Raw genomic sequence first — 16,862 nt, 5'->3', positions numbered from 1 at the left:
TCTCAAAATATATGAAAAACAAAATGTGAAGCAAGGTTATCGACTACTCACTAGATGTCCATACTCCACCGACTAACTGTGTTGTCAAGAGTGCTCAAATCAATGAGAAGACATGAGGACCACCATTTCCACCCCAAAGCCCTATTCTCTATACAATTTTCTTGTACTTATCTCCCCCTTTGACATAAATGACAAATGTGTCAAAATTTTGGTTCATTACCTCTTCTTTTGGTTGTTAATCAACATATATAGTCTACAAAACTTATTGTTAGACTCCCTAGGTTCTTCTCCCATGTGTCTTTCACTCCCTCTAATATGCTAAGGAGATTAAATAACCTATAAGATGCAATTTCTACTTCATTCTAGTCTATTCCATTATATAAGTGATAAAACTTATTTAATTGCATAAATTTTCCCTCATTAATAATGACATTGTTTAGCTTTTCAATTTTGGGCTTCCAGGCCTTCCTTCCTATTTGTACAATCTCAAGTTTCTTCTCTATAGCCTTATGAGGCTTTACTTGACCTTGCATCTTCTTGCTCAGTAAACTTGGCATAATTTCCTTTTGTCTCTTTCTAGGTCTTGTTGAAATTTCCTTCATTCTCTTTTTCCTTGGAGAATAAAGGTGACTCTTACTTTACCTCTACAAGTCTAACTAATTTTCTCTTTACCTCAACCACTTCAACTTCCTTATCTTTTGGTTCCATGGTTAGATAGGTGTAATTGGTGCCTATTGTTGAGATACTACTACATATGGGGCAATACGAGCTATAGTAGAAGGTGTGGCTATTGTCACTCCATCTGTTGGTCCTACTAATGGCAAGGGTGGAATGTATGCCATCCCTTGTTGAACAATTTTCTTTATGCCAGTTATAGTTTGTTTCACTGCACTAGCTTCCTGAAACGACATTTTGGCTTGCTCCATAGATTTATTCATTACCACTTCCACTTTCTTCGTTACAAATTTCTCTAACTATGCCTAAATTTTTTATTGCATTATCTCCTCATTAGTTCCCAACCTATAAAACTCTTCATCTTCATCTACTTCAAGGATAGCTTGGGCATATCCTTCTATTTCTTCTTGTATGATCTCATATCCTAAGGGTTCAACATACAACATCCTTGGTTCAACCATCTCAATAAATGTAAAGTCTATATCCACCATAAAATAGATATCTTCTTTATACATTTTTGTCATTGAAGGTGGGATTCTAAATCTTTCCTTGATCTCTATCTAATAGTTCTTCATGATCAAATCTGCACTATCATTAACCTTCTCTATAAGATATATGTTATACACTTTTGAAATCTTCTCCATAGTGCATTTGCCACTGCTCACAATCATTGATATTTACATAAAAGGAAATATTTTAATAAAATGAAAGAATATATGTGTAATCAAATACTAGAATTTAAACTGACTATTCTTAACCTTCTTTATCAATTGTGATCTTATAATCTCACATAAATTGACCCTTTCCTTGTCAACATAGATCTTCTAAGTTGGTTGTATAAAGCTAGTTTCCATATCATAGTCTCTAGAGTTGTAACACATCCTTGTTGCTATGATTTTTCTCAAGAATATGATATCATGATTCTTGATATTGCTTATTAAATTACCTCTACCATTGTAAACTAACTTGCTATAATCAAGAACTAATTTCTTGACATTCCTTTTATTAACTGGTATGTTGCCTTCATTGTACAGTCTAGTGACCTCATGAACAAGGTTATTGTAGATTTCAACTACATTATCTCCTAACCAAAATTTTTTATCCTGAATTCTACTTACAATTATCCTATTCCATTCTTCATTATCAAACTCATAATGGAAAAGAAACTTTACTAGGTCATTATCTTTAAGATACTCAAAACCTTTCTTATAGATCATGTCCTAATTGTAACTATTACCAAACTCCTTTGAGATATGATCTTCACAAAAATTCTCAAATTTACTTCTCAAATAACTACCCACATCTTCTAAGTGAATAATTTTTTCTAACATTTTTGATAACATAGAACCAGGGTCATCACTCACATTCTTGACAAGTTTAACCTTCAATTTAGGCCTTGCTCCATCTTCCATGTTATGAATTAAAGACTTGTCCATATCTATGATATAATTCTTAGAAAAAATATTTTCTTAAGAGTGAAATACCTAGATAAAATGCATAACTAGGGCTTCTTATTCTTTTCACTTGAAAACTGTTCAAATATCCTTTAATTCTGATATTAGATTGCTCTTGATTTCTCATTATCTCTTCACACAGTTGAATGATACACATGATCATACTTGCATTACTTATATCTTTTCAAAATGATCTCTACATTAATTGTACAACTACTCAATCCATGAAAAGTTGTCTCTATTAGCTAGTAAACTTGATTCTAACCATAAACCTTAATGCAGTCTCCAAATGATTTTCACTCTTAACTAGAGCTTCCTTATGGTCTTCTTTTCCTTCTGCCAACTTTGCAGCTTCTAACTCATTCTCTAACCTATGTTCCATCATTCTAGAACTCTATCTTCAATGGAAAGTTCTTAATTAAAATAAGATGAATCACACACAATGTATGACTTCAATCTCCCATTAGGTGCATTAAAATATTGTTCTTCAAATATTACAGGTGAACTTGAAGGATATTTTTCCTTCACAAATACTTCCTTGAATTCTTCAACATGTTCTTTGAGTGCATCTTTCTAACTTCTATTTCTACTATCATTCATTCTTTCTTTTATGTGGTTGTTCCTTTTGAAGCTTAGGTTCTTGTTGATGTTCCTCATATCTATTTTTCAAAATCTTGCAATGTGACCAAAGTTATTGCATAACTAACATACAGGTGTACTTCTTCTTTGATTAGGTCCATTATGATTAACTAGTGCCCTACAATTCCTCGCAATGTGTCCAAAGTTGTTACAGTTATAACAAACAATAATTCTCCTTGTTCCATTAGCTCCTTCTCTTTCATCAGATCTACTTAAGGATATCCATCTTTCATTACTAGTAGGGTTAGTATCCCTAAACATTCTACTATTTCCACTATTACTATTAAACTTAGGTTTCCTACAATCAACTTCTTTATGACCAAAGCTATGAAAATTGTAACAATAAAAATTAGCAATAGGTTTGAAAGACTTACTTGTATAATCTCTCTTCATATGACCAACTTCATTACACATAAAGAATCTACCTTTGAATTCATATATTACTTCTTTAGGTGGTTCAACTTCATCTATTTGTTTGGGTTCATCACATTTCTTAGGTTGACTTTATTGCTCAACTTCTTTAGGTACATCATCAAATTTACTATTCTGACCAATTTCCTTAGGTTCAGGGGTTTCTATTAGTTTGTGGTGATTGATCAGGAAAGTACTATACATACTTCATAAATTCTTTGGGGTTTGGGCTATGGCCAAAATTATGGCCAACGTATGGCCAACATATGCCCAAAATGTTGTAACCCTGAAGTGGTAAAAATACTTGTATAAAAGGGATTAGGGTTAGGGATTGTTTCATTATTGTGATGCAAAAATTGGTTCTTGTAGTGGTATTGAGCTATAAGGGAATAGAGATTGTAATCAGTTGTAATCACTAGATTGTAATAATATCAGACTTATTTTTTGGTGGACATAGCCTAGGGATTGGGTGAACCACATTAAATCTTGGTGTCTTGTGTTCTTTTTTATGTGAACTATTATTTTTTGATATTGTTTATATTTGCATGTAATTGTTATTTATATTTTTGGTTTAATTCTAACAAGTGGTATTAGAGTGAGGTTGTTCTTTTAATTATCCTCTATAAAAAAGTCTCATAGTTGAGTAAGGGTATCATGGTTGAGTGGGAGTGATGGTAGATGAGAGTAAGTTGAGGGTTTACAACTTTAATGGGTAGAACTTTCAGTTATGGAAGATGTGAATTAAAGACTATCATTATTAGAAAGATTTATGGAAGTCATTGGAAGGTAAAACCAAGAATCAAGGATCTATGTCAAATGATGACTGGGATCTTTTAGATAGAAAGGAATTTGGAAGCATTTGATTATGCCTAGCACTATCAATGGCATTTAATATTACAAAAGTGAAGATGACAGAAGAATTGATGCAAACCCTAACAAAATTGTATGAAAAGCTCTCTGCTTCAAACAAGGTATTTCTCATGAAGAATTTTTTTAATATGAAAATGGCAGAAGGTGGATATGTTGTGGATCATTTAAATGAGTTTAACACTATTACTAGTCATTTATCTTCTATGTGTATCAATTTTGATGAAGAAATTAGGGCTCTCTTGATTTTGTGCTCTTTGCCTGAAAGCTAGAATGGCTTGGTGATGGCTATGAGTAATTTTTTCCCTAGATCTACTACCCTAAAATATGATGACGTGATTGGTGTTATTTTGAGTGAGGAAACTCATAGGAAATCCTTAGGTAGATCTACATGTAGAAGTTTTTTAAATGCATAAAGTCAAGGCAGAATGACTGAAAGAGGAAATAATTTTAGAAATTGTGGGAAATCAAGAGGAAAGTCAAAAGGGAGGAGGTCCCAATTGAGAGGACCAAATGACTACTAGTACTATGAGAAACCAGGGCATAAAAAAAAGATTGTTGGACTCAAAAGAAAAATGAAGTAGATAAACCAGATGGAGACAAAGAGGAATATTTGGTAAGTAACAAATCTGAAGAGGATTATTTTCTTCTATCTTTAGAAAGTGTTGATGATTCATGAGTTTTAGATTTTGGTACTTCATTTCATACTACACCTCATAGAGGTTATTTTATTGATTATGTCCAAGGGAATTTTGGGCTTGTTTATTTGAGAGATAATGAACGATGTCAAATTATCAGAAAGGGAAAAGTTAAGATTAAGTTGCACAATGGGAATCATTGGCTAGTACATGAGGTAAGACATGTTCCAAGGCTGAGTAGGAATTTAATTTTGGTAAGGAAACTTTGTGATGAGGGTTGTGCAGTTACTTTTAAAGATAAAAATTGGAATGTTTCAAAAGGTTCCCTTGTAGTAGCAATAGGTGTAAAAGTAGGCACCTTATATCTTTGTACAGTTCATATTGTTCCTTCTATTTTAATTGTTTCAAAGAAAAATGAACGTTTAGGAATAGTTACTGTAGTTGAGCAAGGAGAACAAATAGTTGCTATAGATTCTACCACAGTGCTATGGTACAACAAACTTGGGTGCATGAGTGAGGAAGGTATGAAAGTACTTCATTCAAAGAAAGTTTTATCAGGTCTAAAATGTATTAATATGGATTTCTATGAAAGTTGTGTGTATGGAAAATGTTGGTGTAAATAAGTATTTACTTATTACACTTACTTAAGTTTTACTTAGGTTAATGCATTATTTAATTATTTTGCATTATTTTATTATTATTTTAGGTGAGACATTAAGAGTTTTTGAACTCTCATTGAGTTACACAACTCTAATTATGCACATGGTGTCTACAACATAGGAGTATGCATCATTCACTGAGTTGTCATGTTGACAACACAGTTATCCGTACTCCTCATTTAGCACATGTTGTCTACACCACTAATTTGCGTGCTACACCAGATAGGGGTTATCCTCCATTAAGCACAAGATTAAGTGTGATGATGTGAGGATAAGCCTACAATGGTGTAGCATGCAAATCAGTGGTGTAGACAACATGTGCTAAATGAGGAGTGCAAATAACTATGTTGTCAACATGACAACTCAATGAATGATGCATACTCTTGTGTTGTAGACACCATGTGCATAATTAGAGTTGTGTAACTCAATGAGAGTTCACAAACTCCTAAGTGTCTCACCTAAAATAATAATTAAATAATGCATTAACCTAAGTAAAACTTAAGTAAGTTTAATAAGTAAATACTTATTTACACCAACACCCCCCCTTATGTGCAACTTAGGGGAATGCCCTTAAGCTTACAAAATCTAGGATGCAATGCAATATGGGTCTCGGCTACTAGGCCATGTTAGGTACCCATGTACATAATGATATGCAATCTCCCATAAAGTGGGGAAAGAGGGAAAACCTCATGGGAAAAACCCTCCCCCAAAAAGAGAGATAAATAGGGATGCATGGATGGATGGAGTAATCAAGACCCCCCCATTATGACATACATCCAATATATACATAAGAGAATGATGAGAAGAGGAAGAGAGATAAGATGGGCTCCCCCCACTAAAGAAGAATGCCAAACAATGACTACTCCAATGAAGAAGCTGATCCAAGACTATAGAATGGTGTTCCTCCCCTTAGGAAGAAATAATGCCAAAGGTAAAAATGAGACACTTTCACTGTATGTGGAAAGAATCCCATGGATAAGTGATGTCTCTGAAACCTGCTCAACTAGCTGAAGAACCTATCCCAAAGAACTGTCTATCTCTGCAACTGATGAAGAATCCTACTACAACTATTGATCTTAAGTATCCACAATCACTTCAACCTAGGAGGATTGATCATGTAGAGAATGAACAAGAGAGTTTGGAACCCTTGTGACAACTAAATAAGGTAATTCTTCATCAAGAAGAAGAGGCAAATCATGAATACTATCCCCCAAATCTGTCACTGAACCTATATCTGGAAGACTCAATGTACCCTACTATTATGGAGCTATCACTTTATCGATGTATGCATGTGGACTGAACTAATAAAGTGACCTCTCACTATAATTGTCAATAGAACTCCACATGTTTGAATCTATTGAAGCACTATTGCTAGTGTCACTATTAGTATCCACATTGTATGATGTGCGAAGAGGAGTAGAGGAAAAGCTTGGTGAACTTTCCTCAAAATGTACATCCTTCTCCACAAATATTTTATGTGTCTCAAGATCTAGAAGTCTATATGCCTTCACACTGTCTTCATAACCAATGAAGGTACAAGGTCAAGATGGTTGTGCCTTGCATCCCCTAGAAGATCTATTTGCCCATGCAAGACAACTAAAGACTCTAAAGTGTGTCACAATAGGTTTTCTACCACACCATCCCTCAAAAGGAGTTTTGCCATCTAAGGTTGGATGAGGAGAATGATTAAGAATGTGAGTGGCACTAGAGATTGCTTCAACTTATAATGATGGATCTAGAGATTTGGCATGAATCATTCACCTTTTCATAGACTTAAGAGTTCGGATCCTCAAAGTTGCAACATCTATCTTATGTAAACTGAATGTTGGAGGAGTTTAAAGATCAATTCCCTCATGTCTGCAAAAGTCCTTAAGTCTTTTGTTCACATCCATGTTTCCATTATCCATTCGGATTACTTTGATGGCTTTCTTGGATTTCTATTCTACATGAGTCTTGAAGTCTAGAAATATGTCCAATACTTCATTCTTACTATGAAAAAAGTAGACCCAGGTAAACCTTGAAAATTCATCAACTAAGATAAGTATATAACGACCCCGTCTTAATGCAAAAGGACCTGCTAATACCATGTGAACCATCTATAGAACACCAGTTGCTCTAGAAGACTTCCCTCTTTGTAACTTCCCCTCTGGATGCATATCCACTGAATCTGTTGAACACTCACCCTTAGAAAATTTTATTTGAGGTAGACCTTTCACCATTTGGTATGTGTAAATTTGTTGAAGATAGCGGTAGTCAAGATGACCATACCTCTCATGCCATAATTGCATGTTTGAATTGGATTGAGATAAAAAGGCTTTGGAAGGAGACTTGGGTACAAAATGAGAGAAAGAGTACAACCTCTTGTGATCATTCACTTTCCCCATTGTAACCAAGGAATTATCTTTAAGACTGTGCACTTTTACTGAGTCAGAAAAGAACTCAACTCTATGTCCATCTCCAAAGTGAGTGACTTGGTAGATTGATAGGAGATTTGAACTTAGGTTTGGAACATAGAGAACCTCTTGAAACTCTCCATTTTCCATCTCCATTTTTCTTTTTCCTTCAACTTCCATTTTGCTATCATTCCCCATGAAGATGTGTGGTACCTTTGACTGCTTCATTGAAGAAAAATCCTCCTTTGAAGAAACCATATGATATGAGGCACCTGAGTCAAATATCTATTCTTTTAAAGAGTTTGCATTTGCCATGAATGATTGCCCTTTGCCCTTTGAATCTAAAGAAGATCCCTTCTCCTTGTAAGCATTAGGCAATGGAACATTATGTTTCTTCATGATCTTGGTTAATTCATCAATCTTTTTGAGATAACACTCATGCTCTTCATGACCCATTTTCTTGCAATAAGTGCACTTCTTGTTCTCCTTATTGTTGTCCCCTTTCTTATTGGAATTTGAGGACTTTCCTTGTTGATTAGATTGTGGTGTTGTCTTTTCTACATCCTCAAATTTTCTCTTCCATTTCTTCTTACCCTTTTCTTTACTTGAAGATTGTCTAGCTGAATGTTGAGAACCCTCATTGTTGGCCAGCAATGCTTTGGACTAAGGTGATTTGAGAATCCCCAATGATTTCAACTTATTTTCTTCATCATCCAATAGTTTTGCATATTCATCAAAAGTGACTTTATTATAGGAAAACCCTAAGGTAGTCCTTGAGGTGTTAAAAGAAGATACAAATGTGGACTATTCAGATGGCAGCTTGTTATGCATGAGATAGATCAGTCTGTCATCTTTGATAGAATTACCACAATTAGTAAGCTTTGTCCTTAATTCATTCACCTTAATGATTAAGTCCTAGATTGAGTAATATGACATAGGATCTAAGGAAACAAGCTCATCTTCAATTTTGAATACATCCTCTTGAGACACTTTACCATAAAGGTTTTCGAGGGTATCCCAAGCTTCCTTCGATGTAGTACATTTCTTGATTTGATACATGATTTTATCATGTACCCCCAAAAATATATCACCTAGGGCTTTTCTATCCATTGCTACCCAATTTGAAATATCACTTGCAAATACATTATCACCTGCTGGTTTAGGAAGAGTACCATCTATATATTATAAAACTCGATTATGCATTAAGTGATACAACATTTTGATTGACCACAAATCATAATTATGAGGAGTTAATTTAGGAAACTTAAAGTTGCCCATACTACAGAAAATGAAAGAAAAGTACAGAAAAGAGAGAACACAACACCAAGAACACCCCCCCTTTTCACTAAATCAAGAAACCCCTCCCCTCCCGAAAAGATGCTTTGGGCACTTTATTAGTAGTGCAATTACAATGGGCCGTTGCCAATTTTGGCCTTTTTGGACTTCTAATTTTTCTTGTTACAAATTCTTAATGGAGTACAAATTTGAAACTTTATAATGTGCTACAATTCTGAAGCATTACAAAGAAAAGAAAGGCCCTATTGCTGAAAGAGATAATTTTGTCAAAAAAAATCTATAATCTGATGCCAAATCTAGAAAGTAGACAAAAAATAATGCACTTTCAAAAAAAATGGAACCTATTTTTGACTCCAGATGTGCCCATACGGAGCATTTGAAGTTGCAAAAAAAAGGATTATCTAGGTATAGTCGCCAAAAAATACAATTTCTAAACAATCCATGCACCAAAACCAAAAATAGCTACACCACTGAAAAATTTAGAAAATTTAACCCAATTTAATAAAAAATTGCACCTAATTTGGAGTTCGAATGTGTGAGATATGGCCTCTTGAAGTTGGACTGCAAAATTGAAAATCAGTTTGGTGAGGGGTTGCACTAGCAAAAGATGGGATTAAATTTGATGGTCATATGATCATCGTTCCAGTTATAATTTGACTTGGAATGACGTCCTAATGGGCATCAATTTTAAACTAATAAATTGATGATGTCAATAGAAAATTTGACCCACTGGATGATGTGGCAACTGATGCATAAGTCGTACTATACAGATTGTACTATCTATATGGAAAAATCTGGCATGTCTTACTGACAAAGTAGTGACTGTGTGCCACATGGAAAAAGCTAGTACTGATTGTGTAGGGTTAATAATTTCCATCGTCATAGGGGCTCTATCAGCCTTCCAACTCAGTGTCCACGTGGCAGGGTCAAAATGTCACTAGGTGTCTTCTGTCCACGTGGGGTATACTATCTGTGTGGGCTTCTCTAATGCGGTTGTATGGCAATTGGTGGGTAGACTTAGCTAGTTGAAGTTCTAGAAAGTGTTGCCAGGTTTCTTTTGTGATGCCAAGAATGTATGCATCACCTAGTTGTATGACATATCATGATGCTAACTTCTATGCATTCTAGAAGCTCTCTTGAGGCCTTTATATTCAGGCACTCCTAGTATACCCTTGAATCCAATTATTTAATGAATATCATCATTCTAATTATATTCTATCTATTTTGATCTATTGTGTGCTTGTGTTGAGTTCTTTAGTTCTTGGGTGAATTTTGGCCTAAGCTAAATTTTTACAGAAAATAAAAGAGAGTGAGTTTTTTGAAGACTGGGAAGGAAAATAAAAAGGAGAAATTAGAGCTTGTGCATACAAATGTATGGGGACTAGCTCATATATCTTCCCTTAGTGGCTCTTATTATTATGTTACATTTATTGATGACACAACTAGAAAAGTATGGGTTTATTTCCTTAGACAAAATCCTAATGTATTTCAAACTTTTAAGAAATCTAAATTCTTTGTTGAAAATGAGACTAGTAAAAAATTAAAATGTCTTAGATCTGATAATGGTGGTGAGTATTGCAGTCATTAATTTTAATATTATTATTCCACTAATGGTATTCATAGACATAAAACTATTCCAAGGACTCCACAAAAAAATGGAGTGACTAAATGCATGAACAAGACTATAATGGAGCGTGCAAGGAACATGAGGTTGCATGCTGGTTGGCCTTACACATGTAGGTGGAGGCTATCAATACTATTGTATATTTGATTAATAAAGGTCTCTCTACTCCTTTGGGTTGTGGTATTCTAGAGGAAGCATAGACTAGTAAGAAGGTGAGTTATTCTTTTTTCAAGACCTTTAGTTGTGCAGCTTTTGCTCATATAGATTCTAAAAATAGAACCAAGCTAGAAGCTAAGTCAAAGACATGTGTATTTTTTGGATATGGCATTAATGAATTTGGTTATAGGCTTTAAGATTTTGAAAATTGTAAAATTTTAAGAAGTAGGGATGTCATATTCAATGAGAAAGTGTTGTACAAAGATTTTTTGCAGTAGCATGAGAAGAAAGAAGATGATTATGTAGTGCTGGATGATACTCCAAAAGATGATATTCCAGTCATTCCTCATGATGTGCAACAATGACAACAAAAAATATCACACATACTAGTAAATGTTAGATGGTTAACAAGGCTAATTCAACCTCCAAAAATATTTTCTCCCTCTTTCTATTCTATTTTACTAATAGATGTTGGTGAACCTAAATGTTATGATGAAGCTATGTAGGTGGATGCTAAGATTCAGTGGGAGTATGCAATGAAAGATGAAATGGACTCTTTGCTAAAAAATAAGACTTAGGATTTATGTAAATTGCTTATAGGTAAAAGGGCTTTACACAATAAGTGGGTTTACAAGTTAAAAGAAGAGGATGGAGGTAAGAAAAGATTTAAAGCTAGGTTAATTTAAAAAATATTTGCATAGAAATATAGTATTGATTTTGATGAGATATTCTCTCATGTTGTTAAAATGACTTCTATCCATACTATTTTAAGTAATGTGGCTACTAAAAATTTCAATTTAGAGCAGCTTGATGTTAAAACAACCTTCTTTCATGGTAATTTAGATGAAGATATATATGTGGCTCAGTCATAGGGATTTGATGTCAAAAGTAAGGAGAACTTAGTATGCAAATTGAAGAAAAGTTTATATGGCTCGAAGCAAGCACCTAGGAAGTGGTATATGAAATTTGACAATTTTATGCATGAGCATGGATATAGTAGGTGTCATTTAGATCATTGTGTTTATTTTAAGAGGTTGGATGATGATAGCTACATTATTTTATGTTTATATGTTGATGGTATGCTTATAGTTGGGTCTAACATGGATCACATTAAGGGGTTGAAATGCTGGTTAGCACATGTATTTGCTATGAAGGATTTAGGGGCAGCGAAACAAATCCTTGGTATGAAGATTTGTAGAGATAGAAAGAATGGGAAATTGATGCTATCTTAGGTTGATTATATTGAGAAGGTGTTGCAATATTTCTCTATGGAAAATGCTAAAGTTGTCAGCACACCTTTACCTAGTCATTTGAAATTGACTAAGGAGATGTGTCCCAAGACACAAGAAAAGGGGGAGAAGATGTCAAAGGTGCCCTCTGCTTTAGATGTAGGAAGCTTGATGTATGATATGGTATTTACAAGGCCAAATATTGCATATGTAGTGGGAGTTGTTAGCAAGTATATGAGTCATCTAGGAATTGAGCATTCGAATGCAGTCAAATGGATTCTCAAATATTTGAGAGGAACATCTAATAAGTGTTTACACTTTGGGGGCTCTACTACTAACTTACAAGGCTATGTTGACTCAAATTTGGCAAGGGATATTGATACTAGGCAGAGTACTATAGGTTATGTATTTACTATTGGTGGGACAATCATGAGCTAGGTTTCTAGGTTACAGAAGGTTAATGTTGTATCCACTACAAAAGTAGAGTATGTTGCTACTATAGAGGAAACCAATGAGATGATATGTCTTCAATTCTTCTTGGAAGAATTAGGATACTCTTAGAGGGATAATTATTTGTTTATAGATAGCTAGAGTGCCATTCATCTTGCCAAGAATTTTGCTCTATATTCAAAGACAAAACACATTTAGTTGCGATACCATTTCATTTGGTTAGCTTTGGATGATGGACAATTAAAGATGGATAAGATCCATATAGATGAAAATCCAATAGATATGTTTACAAAGGTAGTGACAAAGGAGAAGTTGAATTCCTCTTCAGCTTCAGTTGGCCTTCTAGACTAAACATGAATAAAAGAACAGTAGAGGCTAGGATGGTTTGATCCAGTGGGAGCCCCATGTGGTAGTGGCATTGATACAAGATTAGTCTCCAAGTGGGAGATTGTTGTCTAGTGTGGAGTTTGATTAGTCCCAAAGTGGGAGATTTTTAGTTTATGGTGACTGATTAGGGAAGTACTATATGGCTAACATTTTGTAACCCTGAAGTGGTAAAAATACTTGTGTAAAAGGGCTTAGGGTTAGGGATTATTTCATTGTTGTGATGTAAAAATTGGTTCTTGTGGTGGTATTGAGCTATAAGGGATTATATATTTTAATTAGTTTGTAATCACTAGATTTTAATAATATTGGACTTGTTGTTTGGTGGATGTAGTCCGGGGATTGGGTGAACCACATTAAATCTTGGTATTTTGAGTTCTTTTCTATGTGATCTATTATTTTATGATATTTTTTATATTTACATGTAATTATTATTTTTTTCCATGGTTTAATCCTAATAGTTTCAACAAATCAATATGGTTCTTTTCTAGCTTTAGATTTATTTTCCAATTTTTCTCTAATGAGATATCCAAGACCTTTCTTATCATAAGAAGATTTTTGATAGAGTAGTTGTTCATCAATTTTCTCACTACTAGAATATAGCTTCTCTAATTTTTTCTTAACATAAATTAGTTCTCCTTTCACAATAATATTGTACTTCTCAAGTTCTACATGCTCTTTTTTGATATAATCTAGTTCAGATATCACCTTAGAAAGATGAGATCTTAGATCTGCATTCTCATATTTTAGATCTAATTCACTCTTGCTATCATCCTTCTTCAAACTCAGTTTTAGTTCAACAAATTTCAACTCATGTTTCAAAATCTTATTTTCTTTCTATAAGGGTGCTACCTCATTACTATCATTTGTCTTCTCTTTAGGTTCTTTTCTAGATTTGAGATGATCAACTTATCTTTTAGTTTCCTAATGTACTCTTTAGTATTGTCGTACCTCTCTTTAAGGTTGTCTCTTTCTTTAGTAAGAAGATCAATCTTGTCAAGAGATTCTTCAAGATTCCTCTTTAACTATTCCATATTCATAAAGATTTAAGTCAAGTTGTTAAGACTCTTTAGAGTAACTATAATCTGATACCATTCGATAGAAATAGGTACTACTAAAAGAGGGTGAATCAACATTCTACAAACTTTTCCCCACAACTAAATATTGTTAATTACTTTATAACATGCATATAAGTAATCCAACAATATTGAATAGTATATATATCCATATACAAGAAGAACTCATAACACCATATTTTGTTAACTAGGGTAACCTTGGTTGAAGGAAAACCCTAGTGTGAATAGTACCCACAAAATAATCCACTAAACAAAAGTATCATGTTAAGGATGTTCACCCTATTAGGAGTATATGAAGTACATATAGTGTCTTAGTCCTTGTTAGAGGACTAGGCCTTGTTAAAATCCTTAATTTTTTTAGGAGTTTCTTCAACCCTATTAGGATTTAGTATTACAAAATGTATGCAAGATGATCCCACTACCCAAACATGCAATTATACAATGTAGTTCTTATATACAAAAGAGATAGATACAAATATCTCTTACTATTATTTCTTGTACTTCACAATCTTTTGATCATACATCATATTTCACATCATATAATTTTCAAAAAAAAATCATATCATATGTCACACATCTACACAAATTCACATATATTGATCTTCTACTTATACCTTCACATTTTACAAAACTTGCCTTGTCGGCCTTCAAGCCTTCACAGACTTAGTATAATACAAAAGTTACTCTTTCCATCTTAAGGTTAAAATCTAAGATGTCATCCTTAGTTAAGTAATCATTTTGTAACAAAAATAATTCCTTTACCTATAATTAACCTTTTACTATTATGCTTTGTTCACTGCCTTTACTAGTGTTTACTACATTAAACCTTCCATATAGACTTGTGCACTTAGTCATGTCATCATGATACTTTATACTACCTTTCCTTAATTACACACATGCCAAACATAACTCTATCATTTGTACTCAACAAATTTGTTCATGTACTGCTAGTGAAATTGTCTAATACTTAGATAATTTTCTACATTTAACTATGAAACCTTTATCCATATACTATGACTTCTCATCCTCAGATATATGTTTCCATAAATGAAAACTTTAACTTTCCTTACTTAGCCATATTTCCAACACCTATCATGTCCCATCATATCACACATTGATTCAATGCACCACATATTAATTTAAGAATTTGAATGTTGACATTTATGGCATAGTTTATTAAGTATGGTTGTCATTATTGGAAAATTATTGAAGAGGTAAAGTAGTTTTGTCAAAGTATAAGAATTTAGACCAATAAGTGAAATTCTATCGATAAAATATACGTAGTTATGCTAAGACAATTAATAAGTATGGTTAAGTGGTAAACACATAGGTTAAGTGGTTAAGGTAGATAGTGGTTAGAGTGGTAAATAGAAAATACATCAAGAAGGGGTGAGCTCAAAAATGAGTAGTGAACAAAACAACCAAGTGGTACATATACAAATGGGAAACATAACTAGCCAATCTGAATAATGAAGCGATGAAAATTATTTATTTTTGATTAATCAACATGTATGTCATGAATAAGTGATATCCATTGAATCTAGTCAAAAAATAAAACATATTATATTGATGAAAGAGTCAAATGGAATGATTTATAGGGAATGGTGAGTTGATATTTTTTATGAATTCAAGGAAATTTTTGGCTAATAGAAATAAAGATATATTCTACCTTGGATATGATAGAAAGATCAAGATCCAACTAACACAATTAAGAATCTAGGGTTTTGTAGGTTATGGATTATAAAACATCTTCAAAAGGGTTTGGAAACATTAATTAATTTTTTATCATGGAGGTAAGGAAAGTATACAATGACCTAGCTTCTATGAAGGAAGTGTGTATCATGTTAGAATCTTTTGAATAACTAAGATGGATTGAATCAATTATACTCATATCCAAATGTACCACTTTAAACAATTTATACATAAAACCTCTTGGTCCATATAGCAACTCATCAACAACTTAACATATTCATTCACCACTTAACTCCTTATTCAATAAATGTTGACTAATAGTAAATAACATGCATCATACATATAACAATCACACATATATGACACCAAGATTTGGCATGGAAACCCAATTTGGGAAAAACCATTGTGTAACATGCTATCACTTTTAACTCTTCTAAAGTTATATTAGTTAAGAACCAACCCTGTTAAAAGTAAAAAAAACCACTTTTAGGTGTGACCCTTTTAAAAGATTTAATCACCCTATAAGGAGTGGCCTAGTCAGAGGACTTTGGATCACTCCATTACAATGTCACCTTGATTAAAGGATTTACAAAATGATTATTAGTTAAACTTTGATTAAAGGATTTTCACTACCATAACGGTTAGAAAGTAACAACTAGGTTTGATATGTTCAGATACAACTCACTCTACAAATTTAGATCTCCATTTGGCTCATTTTTTGGTTAATTAACTGGACTTCATTATCATCTCCTTCTTTGATCTGCCTAGCAACCCTTCAAGCAATCACACTTCATCAATCTTCACACTTTTCTCTATTACTCTATTCTTCTTAGGTTCTCCACAAAATCACCAATCAACACTGAACCAAGCTTAGTAAATATCTCTTATCCCTCCTTAAATAGGTATATATAATAATTTTCTAATTAAACATCACCACAGATCTTAGGGTTTTATTAGATTCAATGAATCTATCCATCATTTTGTCCTTCTACTTCTTTCTTGATACTTCTAGAAAATTCTCTATAAATTCTTGCCTTTGATCACAAAACAAACTAAATTTTTGTGTTATATACAGAAACTCATCAATTCTTATCATCCATGCATTTTGATTAATCCAAAAATTTAAATATGTTAGCCTCAAATTCCATTCTTTCACAAACTATTATTTTGGTGACACTTGGTCATCACTATGTTCTTTTTCTTGATCAAATCTATGTTG

The sequence above is a fragment of the Cupressus sempervirens genome, chromosome 6, assembly GCF_028749045.1.
Source record: "Cupressus sempervirens isolate cs-2001-9-10 chromosome 6, ASM2874904v1, whole genome shotgun sequence".
Classification (NCBI taxonomy): Eukaryota; Viridiplantae; Streptophyta; class Pinopsida; order Cupressales; family Cupressaceae; genus Cupressus; species Cupressus sempervirens.
This window is presented reverse-complemented; position numbering follows the sequence as displayed.